This window comes from Lepisosteus platostomus, chromosome 4 (genome assembly GCF_059453375.1).
Source record: "Lepisosteus platostomus isolate fLepPlt1 chromosome 4, fLepPlt1.hap1, whole genome shotgun sequence".
In the NCBI taxonomy this organism is placed as follows: Eukaryota; Metazoa; Chordata; class Actinopteri; order Semionotiformes; family Lepisosteidae; genus Lepisosteus; species Lepisosteus platostomus.
This window is the reverse complement of record NC_142614.1, coordinates 57,185,745-57,198,215: the sequence shown is the minus strand read 5'-3', so window position 1 is coordinate 57,198,215 and position 12,471 is coordinate 57,185,745. Positions and strand designations below refer to the sequence as shown.

General features: G+C 35.3%; 1 protein-coding gene across 7 annotated transcripts in view; it reads right to left on the bottom strand.

The window, feature by feature from the left end:
- pam (peptidylglycine alpha-amidating monooxygenase) overlaps positions 1 to 12,471 on the bottom strand; it is a 122,974-nt gene that overhangs the window by 84,045 nt on the left and 26,458 nt on the right. The window contains exon 2 of one of the 7 annotated variants that reach the window (XM_088629991.1): positions 8,167 to 8,251. The exons of the other annotated variants lie outside the window; for them this stretch is intronic. The gene's annotated coding sequence lies outside the window, so the exon portion shown is untranslated. The remainder of the gene's footprint in view (positions 1 to 8,166; positions 8,252 to 12,471) is intronic. 7 annotated transcript variants of the gene reach the window in all.

Sequence of the window (12,471 nt, the reverse complement as noted above, 5' to 3'; positions counted from 1 at the left end):
ACTTTGAAATTTGGATTGTTGGATTACGGATCGTAACTGGAAAACATACAGATAAAGAAACGGAGAAGATCAGTGTGGTGTAACATCCCCTTTACACCTGCTTTTCCCCCGGCGACACCACACCAGATACAAGGTTCATCTCATATTACCGACCACCTGATTATCTTAACCTTGTGGTCTGTATGTCAACCAACCATCCACAACCACTACCAATGGCTGGCAGTTTTTCTTGCAAAGCAGAAGTCACTTTACCACCTAAACATATATACTGTATTCTGCAAAACACATGTACATGATCCCTCTGGACACTACAGGATCATCCAGAGGGCATTTCATTTATTGCATTTCTTTCACAAGATGCAGTCATTTACACTGGGGAAACAAAAAGAAAACTGTTCTGGCAACACGTCAGAGCAGCCAGAATCAAAGATCTCTTCAGGCACACAGACCAGCAATTTACTTTTAAGAAGAAAGTTTATAGGGTAAAACTTAGATAAACTTGACTAACAATTCAAATCACACAAACTTTGATTTTTGTTCAGAAAACAGCACAGATCTCTTATATCACTGCATTGATGTAGTCACTACAGGCGACATGACACTTCACTACAGGGGATCTGATACAAGCATTCAAAATCCCCAAAGGCACTGACAAGGTCAATCCAGTGGCGTTCTTCAAAATGAACAGTGAAACACAAACCACAGGGCACAAGTAAAAAAGCATTTAAACCAAGAACAGGAGGCATTTTACACTATCCAGCCATGCTGTTGAAGCCAATACCGTGGTTTCGTTCAAGAAATTGATGGATTAGATCCTTAAATGATTTACTAACTACCAATCAAGTCTGTTTGGTAGAATGGCCTTGTTTATAATCTCTTATTCTTATTTCTGTATCACAAATTTATAATTCAGAGCCTTACCTTAAAAAAGCTATTTTATGCACCTCAAAGCACCAAAGCCAATCCAAAGTCCTAGTTGTATGAATAGTCCAATGGGATTTTTACTCAACAAATAGCCAGGACCTTGTCTTAACAACTCACCCAAGAGAAGGCACCATCTAAAGCACCTGGTCACCTATGGCACTGATTCAGAAATCCTTGTCAAGAGGGAACGGGTACCTACTGGTACATTTACACCACTTATAGAAACAGTATGGTTTGCTTGAAGGTCTATCTTCCTAGTATTAACCTACTATTATACTTCATATTTATTTATCTTCATTCATATTCTGCTCATGCTGAGTGTCCCTTAAAAATGTTTAAATAAAGAATTTAAACATTGTGATTATTTTGCATGCTTTCTTTTCACTTTTTAGCATGTGATTATTCTACACATGTTGCTAGTGGTGCTAATACTGCCATAAAACATGGTGGCTTGTACAGTACATAATCCAAGTGTTAAATGAGCACAAAAAAAATCACCTCCAGTTACTCTTCCGAACTAGAAAAATACACTCCTTCTGGACAAAGACAGATTGTTAATGATGGTGTAGCTTGACCACATAGTTCCACGAGAAATAACACAAATCTGGAGAATTCATGAAAAAATGTTTCAGAACCTTTCATTTCTTGTTTAAAGTTTATATTAAAAAAAACTATAGTAAAAACAATGCAGCCATAATTTGCTGTGTAATTTTCTATTAAATACTATTTTTTATAGTTAAGGATTTCAAAACAAGCATGAATTAACACTGTGCTATGTTATATGAGCTGAGAAGCACAATGTTAATGGATATAACCTGAAGCTCTGACTCTAATTATCTTTGCAATGTGTGCAGATGTTTAGGCTTCAGATTTTCCCATTTGATATGCAGAAAAGATACTGGAAGCAGGTATACAAATGGTTATCGTGCTAGAGGCAACTGAAAAAAGGCTTTGGTGGGAGAAAAAGTCTAAATATAATCCAAATACAATGGTAAGTCAAAACGGATACCTAATGACTTTTATACCTACATCATGCATGTACAGGTTGCAATAGTTTTTTTGTGTAGGCTTAAAGTACAGTAAGAAACTGTACATTGGCTACATACTGTACTGTTAAAGATTAAACAAGAAAATATTAGCAGAGTATCTTTACAAAAGTCATGCAGTTGACTTTAAGGTAAAAGCACACTTCTGTAAAGTTGTAAGGTTTTGTAAAGTGATAAATATTATTTTAAGAAAACAGTACTCTGGACATTTTAAAATGCTTTAGACATGTACCATAGTAAACAGTAGTAAGTTAATGAGAAAATCATCTTTGCAGTGAAATCATTTTCTTTTATGGCGCACAGAGATGTTGTTTTCTTGATTTAGAAGACCAAGAAAGTTGCAAGCCTTGCAGAAATGTTGTTTTGACTTCTCTTTAACATTGCAGTTAATAATCAGATAACAGCTAATTAAGGAATCCCTTTTCCTTTTACTACCACAAATAACTGACTATTGCAGGGAAAATGCCATGGTACATGCAACAATTAGCCTTGTAACCCATGACAAATAGTCCACAACATAGTCCACAAGGAACCTGTGTTTGCAACAAGCAAAACACCAAAAAACTTATTTTCCTCTCTTACAAAAGATATAATTATAAAGTTATATTATACTTACAATATTAGCAGTTTTTAATCATGCTGATAGGTCATAATATTAACTCTGAAAACCACTGTTCCTATTTCCATAAGGAATATCATCATACTATTAGAGAACAGAATATAATTAGCTAGCTATCAATTAGAAAGCTCCATTGGAAACCCACCTATTTATAGGTTCCTATAAACAGGAAAAAAATTTGAATCCTAAATTGAATTAACTACTGGAAAAATGAACTGAAACACAGGTAATGGTTAAAGTAAAAATTGTATGAAATTACTAAAGGTGATTAAATAAATATCAGGAATCAATAATCATATAGTAAAAGATTGTCACCCTGTATATATTTTTTGTTTAAAGAGCTACCAAATATTCATTTTTTTATGGGTAAGCATCCTTCACATTCTCGAGTTTCAACCTGAATCAGTTTGAGGTTCATATTGGCTAACAAGTAATGTGGTTAATACAAATGCAATACGTGCTCACCACAAAAACCACATTATGACACTATCATCCCTCAGAATGATTTAATTTTTTTCTTGTGCTTAAACAGGAAAATGTGAAGCCACCAGAATACTCCTCAAGTACACATTTTAAGACTAACATTGTTTTGTTATGATGTACAGTATGCACTACTGTAGCCATTTCCTATTTAAAATCTCTTGCAATATATCTGAAGGAGCTACAGGTAACCATAAATACAGCTTCTAAGCAATTTATGCAAAAAGCCTGTTCCAAAAAAAGCTTAGGACACAGTTCAATCATGTCTATTTCAACATTTGTCAAGTGATCTTTGTTATATATTGTACAGTATGTAAGCTTTCTTTTGGCTAAGACAGGCTTCAATGTCTGCTAAAGATAAATAAACCAGGGATAATACTGTAACTCAGGCACATATAGCTAATGACACATACTGTTCAGTATACAGTAAGCCTGGTTAGAAACAGCCCCATCTGCACATGCTCACCTAATACACTATACATGAATAACACTACATTTAATGTATTAATTAAATAGCATACATATTTGGAATGTAAGAAAATTTACAGCAGTACAAGCCTGACATCAAAACCAAGCTGGACACCTTTTACACCTGTCTGCCATGTGAAAATGAGACAGTACATGATCTGTATTTCTTCTTGCCTTGCATTTAAGAGTCAGTCTCAATCATCATAAAGCACACGCTAGATTAAATTTAAACAGCATACTCTCATTTTGGAGAACAAAAAAACACTGCTAACTAAAGTGCACATACATGCTTTTTAATTATCTGTATCTGGCAATATCCAGAAGACTGCAGGCACTACGACAGCAAATGCAATAACACCCTACTTGGTCTTTAGTAGTTCTACAAGTCTAGAATCAGACCTCAGTTTGTTAAACATGACAGCTATTATTGGTGTTTTCTACCAGTCATTAAAGCTAATCATGTTAGGCAAGGAAAGCTCATAATAGTGGCAGGTGCAGGTAAAAGCTGGGACTCCTCTTAAACCAGAGGGTCACACTTTTTTTTTCTATTATAATAAGATCAATAGGTCTTAGAAGAACCTGACATTTGCTGATGCATTGCTTCAATATTATTAGTAATTTATTCGGCTGGCAGTTTTATCCAAAGAGACCTTTATATTTATACCCATTTATGCAGCTGAAGTATAAATTGTACTGAAGTGATTAGGGTGAACTACCTTGGTCTTCAGTACTTTTGAACAGAGGAAATGTGGGAATGGTGAACTTTCTAGTTTGAAGTTTTTCAAGGTTATTGTAATTTTGTGACTGTAACAATTTATTTTTGTAGGTCATTCAAAATCTTGAAATTCTAAAAACGTAAGACATGTTATTGATCGAACAAGCTACATAAGCAAGAAAACTTTGTTCCTTGAGGGCTAATTTGAAATCAGGATTTTGATCAAGGTGCTCTTTTCAGTACATTACTGCATTTCATTGAAAACTTGCTAAACTAATCACAAACTATGTCTCTGTTAATAATTTAATTCTTTTGTGTAACAGCTACGTACATGACAGGGGGTTTCTGAGTGCAGGCTTCACCTCTTAAATGGTGCATTTCTCCTGCTAATAGCTGCAGAAAGAAACGAGATAAAACACTACTATGACTGCTGACAAGGTTTAATTTACTTGCAGTTATATAATATTTTTCATCCCACAGTCCTTTGTGTAGAGAACATACTTAATCTATTACCAAACCACAGAACTCACCTGTCTGAAGCACAGCTGCCATCATTCGCCAATGGCACCATGGGCCATCAGGTCAGGTAGAGGAACAAGAGATCAGATTCTCCAACAAAGAGTACAATGTAAAGATTTAAAACCCCTACTTTCACAAACCATGCCACTAGATCAATAAAGGATCATTAACGTTAGCTCTAATTTTCACAAGATCCACAGGAACGCAACTCCTACAGCACACACAGCATACCCAGTCACCATCTGGACCACCAATTTAGACATAGAGACTGAAGTGAAGAGTACCTATTGGTCCATCACCACATACAGTACTGCAACCTGTTATTTTTATGGGATAAAAAAATAACAGTCCCATCCCATTCCTGACCAGGCCCAGACTCAATTAGCCTCTGAGATCTGACGAGCTCAGGCTAGAAGGCAGCTATTGCTGCTGTTATTATGTTGATGTGTTTTTAGATTAATAAGTAAGCTGGGTGTCAAGTTTATGGCTGTATCAAACTTATTTCAAACTTTATCAGCTTTTAAGAGTACTGTATGCATCTTTTCATACAATCAAAAGTCAAGATACCCCAATGGGTATAAAGAGTCGGGACCTATAAGGGGTTGACTGCTCAAATTTTCATAAAACCCCTTTCACTAACTTCATATTTCTTTTCATTTTAATCTGAGATAAAAAGTCATATTTTCCAAAAAACTGTGGTTGATTTGGCATGGAAATGGATTTGACACAGATTCCAAAAAGATATTTTTAAACCAGATTACAGAATCAGAACAATTTCGTATTATTTGTAAAAACATAGTAGAATCAGTTGATCAAGAAACATATAACTGAATATGCCAAGAACGAGGGATTACACAGCACTAAATTAAGATTAGTGCAAGTATTTGTACTACAAATACAGTAGATGTGTTACTAGTATCCATACACTGAGGGGCAAAAACAAAAAATACCAAAGAGTATTAAATAGGAAAACAACTGTGTGCCTACCGTATATAACCTTCAGTATCACACAGAATATACTCTGTATAAAAAATACATGATGAATTATCACTGGAATTTACATAGTTATAAGGCAGCATTCATAATGTGATCATTCATAAGAACAAAAAATGCACTGTTTGTACCTGTATGATGCATTTACATTACAGAAATGACCTGCCCAATCCTTTCCACCCACGGGTCTGTAAAATAGACTATTTGACAGCGCATAACTGACGGTGTCTTACAAGGACATTTAATTCAAGGAAGAAAGAAACAAACTTAAATTGTATAGTTCATCTTTCAAATTCCACTGATAGATCCATTTACACCTGGTAGAAGTCTGTCGAACGCAGTGTTCAGTAACACAAAGGAGCTGGATATGAAGGCCTCCCCCGCCAATACTGAACAATGAGAAAGGTCAGATCTGACGCAAACTGGGAGCTCTCTTCATCTGCAAACATGTCACTGCCTTCATAACAGAAATTCAATTGCATGCTATTGAGGTCTAGCACCTACAATGTCAGACCTCAGAAGTTTCCATTAAAAAAATGAACTAATCAACTTGGATTAAATGTATGGCCTCACTGAGACCCAATTTCACTTTCTGAAGGAAAATGAAGTAATATTTCTGTGTAGACTGTGTTACTGCTGGTTTTTCTTTAATGAGTAAACTAACACAGATGTGACTAAGTAACTACGTATTTCTGTATTTAACCAAAGGGCTATTACACACAAATCTGGCATGAACTAAATAACAAAATAAAAGGATGGGGAAAAAAAGCTAAACATTCTTTATATGTTTTATTTGTGAACTAATAAAACATCCGTGTATGTCAGAGCCAAAACACGCAAACCCATGAGCAACACAGAAAATATTTTCTTATGCTGAATTTCTATGAATTAAAAGTGTGCCAATAAACTTAAGAATAGAGGTAAACAGTGATTAAATGCAGTTTTATTAATAAACCTTATAATGATGCATGTCAGATCATTTGCATTTTTTCTAGAGTGGGGCAAGATTTTGTATAGTGTCTTTATTGTTTTATTTTTTTATCCATTTGAGTCTCTCTTCTACCCAGATTAAATCCAAACGTTTAATCTATAATCTCTGATTCAAATGGGTTCATACCATATACAGTATATGAGCACTAATTGTCTCCAAATCTAGAGGGCAATACTATCAACAGAACAATACTATTATCAGAGCTACACTTATTTTCATTTATTTTATTTTACATAAAATAGTTCTCCTGCTAGGAATGTTGATATGTTAATATATCACCTCTACAGTACTGTAGATCCCACACATTAACTCAAAATCAAGGGTTCTACTTGTCTCAAAAAAGAAATGTAACTATTTTTAGGGAAACAGAGAGGAAAACAGAAAATTATTTCTGAAACATGTATGGATTTGAAAAACAACATGAAAGTAAATTCCACATACACTGAAAGGAATGATACAAGTGCAATAAAAAAAACATGCATTAGGACACTGGACTTTATGAACTATTAAAACTGAGGATTTACTCAGATTTTCTCTTCTGCTGTAAACAGTTCGAAAACTTTTAAAGAACATTTTGATTGGCTTCATTGATAATGGTTTACATGAACACTAATATTATATTTTTGAAAAATGTAGGCCAAGCAATAAAAAAGAACACAAACAGCAACTAAATTAAATGACAGACAACAAGCAGATGCAGGTGCAACAAAAATCTCAGTTTAGTCTGGAAGAAAATACCGATGTACACATGTGGTCTGTAGGATGTACCACCAAACATTTTTGTACCAGTTAAATGTGTTTAAAATTGAGTGCCAAACTACCATGCTGTTTATTGCTTAGCTCTCGACACAAAAATGAACAATTTCCATTGTTCCCACATGATGGCATAATTACCAGAATCTTATTAAAACAAGTAATGGCTGGATTGATTAACTCTCATGACTGTTAAGTGTGGTCTATAGAACAACCAGCAGCCCAGTCAGAATCCTGACAAAATTTTTCCATTAGGTGTTACTATCAGACCGAAGTGACAATATGCACCTTAGTGATAATATTCTAGATTTACCTTCATTTGTATTCTTTTTTTCCATCTCATAAACATGCTTCATTTTAATTTAGGCATTTTTTTCTGTATGTATAAATCTGATTCTATACAGATGCAAATCTTAAGAAAAAAATGTTTTGTATTTAAAAAAAGCTATTAATATTAATAGCTTATTAATAATGTTCACATACTCTTGGTACATGGATGATTGAACCTTTGCTTTGAGGTGGTGGATAAGCACTGGGCTGAAAGACACATTGGACAACATGTTGACTAAGACTCCCACTACATGGTTTCTGGTCTGCTACAGAGTCTTATTAAAACCACAGACTCAAATTATTTGGCATGTGTTGTTGGCTTATATACCTTATACCTCAGTCCAAAAAAGCAATCCAAATGTGACTTCTTGATCTGTTTTCCAGTTGACTCACTTGACCAACAAAGAATCTTGCTGAAATAAAAGCAAAGTGCAATTTACTGTTTAGTGCTGTTTTAAATGTATTTAAGGCATTATTTGTAGTTGCAAAATATACAAAGTACACTGTATTTCAGAATATTCTGATCTTGCATGTTTTACTGATTATTCTTAAGCACATTTTTGTGAACAAATGTTGGCAATAGGGAAGCAGCAACAGAAAACACATTTCTTTTGAGGAATGTTCTGAAATTTAAACGCTAAATCTGAAAAGGAATCTGTGGCTTATTTCATATCAACACCATCTAAACACCAGCATTTAAATCATAGTCAGGCCTTCTAACCTACAGAGCCCTCTCCAACGCTGTTCCTAATTAACTCTGAGATCTACAGACCCTCATGTTCCTGTGTGGATCTGGGGCTTCTCCTTCAGCTGTCAGACCTTCACTCAAAATTCCACCACTTTCAGTTAACAGCCTCAGCTCACACCTTGTTCCAAAGTAAATGGTACACACGTCTGCTCTCTCTGGCTTTCCATTAACCTACTCTGTTTCTTTTACCCACTGGGACACTAGCTGGCACATATACTGTAAATGCCATTTTCTGGTCTATAGTTATTTCTCTATCACATACATTCCTTCTTTACTGTACTGTATCTTTATTTTACAAATTCTAAATGCTTCATTAATTTACAATCACTGCAAATGATTGTTTTGCTCTGAGTCCCGTACCTGTGTGCTGTCAGTTTGTTGTCAATTTACTTATAAAAACATCCTTGAGTGTCCTGTCATTATGACATACTGTATATTGCACATAGATTCCAGCTCCATTACTACATAAAAAATTATAATTGTCAGTTAAGGTTTTCTGAAATTTGTTAATTTGGTCCAATTCACCATTATTTCAAAGTACCTCTTTTCTACAGTGAAAGTCCCACAGCATCTACAGCTCAGATTGTATCTGACTATCACTGTATACACTGCAAAGTCTTAAAAACCAGTACTTCAAAAGGGTAGCGCTTGCTCAGGAGAGCTGTGAAAACCTTAAATAACCTGACATGTCTCCACACCAGCAGCACCAGACAATGTACAATACCTTTGTTATCAGCAACCATATCAAATTGCATTCTGGAACATGTAACTTTCTAAGGTGCATGCCATGTCCTTAATTTGGGAGTATTCAAACTTTACTAGAATGTCCCTCTATAAAGAATCAATCCGGCAAGACTAATGTCAACTTTTCTTTTCTATCTCTTCTCATTTTGCATTGATTTGTTTAAATTCTGCTACACTTGCCATTTCAAATTCTTTAAATACTTCAGCCCCTAGCACACTGCACATAAGCTAGGATTTTTTCTTTTTTTTTGTGGCCAAGATGAGAACTTCTTTGTTCTTTTGAAGGAGAGGAAAACTACCACAACGAGGTGAAAACACACGGTATCAGGTGGTACTGAGGTACAAAGGTTTGTTGTTGGTCACACTGTCATACAAAGGCAATAGGTGCGGATAACTGGGAATGGAAATACAGTACATCCGATGTGACTTCCAACGAACTGATAATGAAGAAAGGAGAAGGGTGTATCAAAGCATTTCAAAGAAATGCTGTCAAATGTAAACCTCTCCTCTTGTGGCAGAGCTCTTAAGCTGCTTTGTAAAGCTCATCTTGACTGCTGTTTGGAATTCAACCAAAAGCAATAAACCATGTCTCCCCTAGTTAATAAATAAATAGAGGAGATTTGGTGCAGTGTCACTAACCTTCCTGTAGTGACATCTGTGGTTAAGACATTTGTAAAACTCAGGCAATGACATCACAATCCGTTTTAAAATGGTTATATTATTTTTAGAACATTTAAACAAAAAAATCAAAAGATCAGGAGCTTGCAAACAAGGTAGGAGAACATACATACTGTAAACAAAACAAATAACAAATGACCTGACCAACCCAGTCTAATCACTAATCAGGCCAACAGGTTTTGCATTAGTACAGGGCACCTTGCTTCTACTTCGTTCTAAAGAACAATTTCAATAAAAGAAAACAACCAAATCTAATTTAGTCTTATTTTAATAGTATCTCAGATTCCACTCAACACTGCAATTCGTTAGATGTTCTAGGAAACCATATCAAGCCTGAAGATTGATAGTAACCTGAGGTTTTTAAGCAGCAGTGATCTGGGGCTCACTGGCTTAGTCACATTCGTTGAATTCAAAATTTCACATTTTAGTACCTTTACACAATTTTCAGATGCACTACTGCGATTGCCTCTGTATTAGTGATTAAAACATACTGTATACTGTACCAACCACAAAACAAGTGCTCAGTGGGCCTTTTTAATGACATCCCACCTCCTCTGCAGGGCCATTTTCATACAACTCGCTGTATTAGATCTTTTCATAAGACCCTAAGCAGCTACTGTGAAAACACATATATTTCAAACCACTTTTGTATGCATGTCATGGCAGCAATGAGCAAGAAACAACAGCTGGCACCCTGAAATCAATTATAAAAGTAATCCTTCTTTTGTGTATTGTTCTTAGACCAGTTAAAGTTGATCCCTGCGTCTTGTAACACAAACTACACAGCAATTAGGTTTGTTGAAAAAAATATAAGTATTTAAAATACATTTCAGCCCAGGATACAACTTTGTCTCCTAAACATTAACAAAAACAGCTCATTGTACTGTACTGTATTTAAGAAGTAAATGATGTATGGAATAGTTAGAAAGACCTAATGTTTTCAGTATTTTGTATTATTAACAGTGCAGTCTTAGCTACTTGTACCATACGTGTTCATGATTGTTCTTTGGGAAACTGTCACTGCTAAAAACAGAACAATGCACAGCTGACTTTCTAAACATGCACAGCTGTGGAACATATTCAGGGCCTGAAGAGGTTTCCTTAAGTATTTCCCTACTCTACCACACCCACATATGAACAGTACACAATGTTTTAAAAAGGAAACAGTTGTTGTCATATCATTTTGAGGGCAGTTTTCCCCGTAGTTCCTTTCGGTATCTGGGAAAGGTCATATACTGTTCCTAGTTCCTATAGATTTATTTGACATTTTACTGTGATCAAGCAACATTCATTTGACTTCACAACATTAATAAATCTCAGCAATGACAATATGATTGTGTGGGCTGGCTATACCACCGATCTCACCCACACTGTTCCTAACAGGAAAATTCTAGAATGTGCCATTATTAATCTAGTCTATCAAAATATTTACTAGTCTTTTGGGGTAGGTCATGGTAATTTAGGACAATTATTTTATTCTGCTGAAAAGACAGGATAATTATCAGCTGCTACAAAAATGTAATGGATGGTGTGATCTTGTATTTTATGAAAAACACTGTGTGCCATCATATTAAAAATGAAAACAGCTTTTAGACATAAAACATTTGGCATTTTATTTTAGTTTGTATCACATACTATGCATAGCACCTGTCACTAGATAAAATGGACTTTTTCCCACTTGTCATCTTGAAACTGCAAGCAGCAGAATCAAACTAATAATAAATTCAAGAATTGTGTCTAGTTTAGCTCCTGAACAAGTTGTGATGGTTAAAATCGCAGATGAAGTGAATTAGAACTGAATAGAACGTGTCTACCGGTCTGAAGAAGGACTGAAACATCTATTAGTTTGCAAACTTGCAGATTCAGCAAAGCCGTTTGAGCTGTCAGTCATAAATTGATCATAAAGTCATAAAGTGATCTTCACTGCCAGTGGCATAACATGTAGCACCTGCGTTTCAAACATGTGCATCTTAGCAGATATTTGCATATTTTACACACAGAAACTAATATGAATTAAAAACACAACAATACAACTGTAACACTTTCCTTTAAATCTCCTGAGATGCAAAAATTCTACGTATTCTATTAATTAAAGATTAATAGAAGTTATGTGTGAAAAAGATTACTTTAGATTAGACAATCTACTAAAAAGAAGTACTGAAACAGTGGAATCAATTTGCCAGTGAAAAATGAAGAATGCATTAGCAGAAAATGGACCGGATAGAAGTATAAGGAAATAAATACTCATTGTGGGAATGTTAATTCCTTATCAAGTTAAGGAGAGACTGTGACAAGTAAAACCCTCCCCTGCTCCTGCCAGGATTCAATGCCATTCGTTCCCACTCCACTCCGGCATATCCCACAGCCGATAACTCCGATACATCAAAGGCCAGGTCGCTGTCATGGCAGAGTTCTACACAGTCAAGATGTGTAGGTGGGGCTGCACACTGGTGGTGGTGGAGG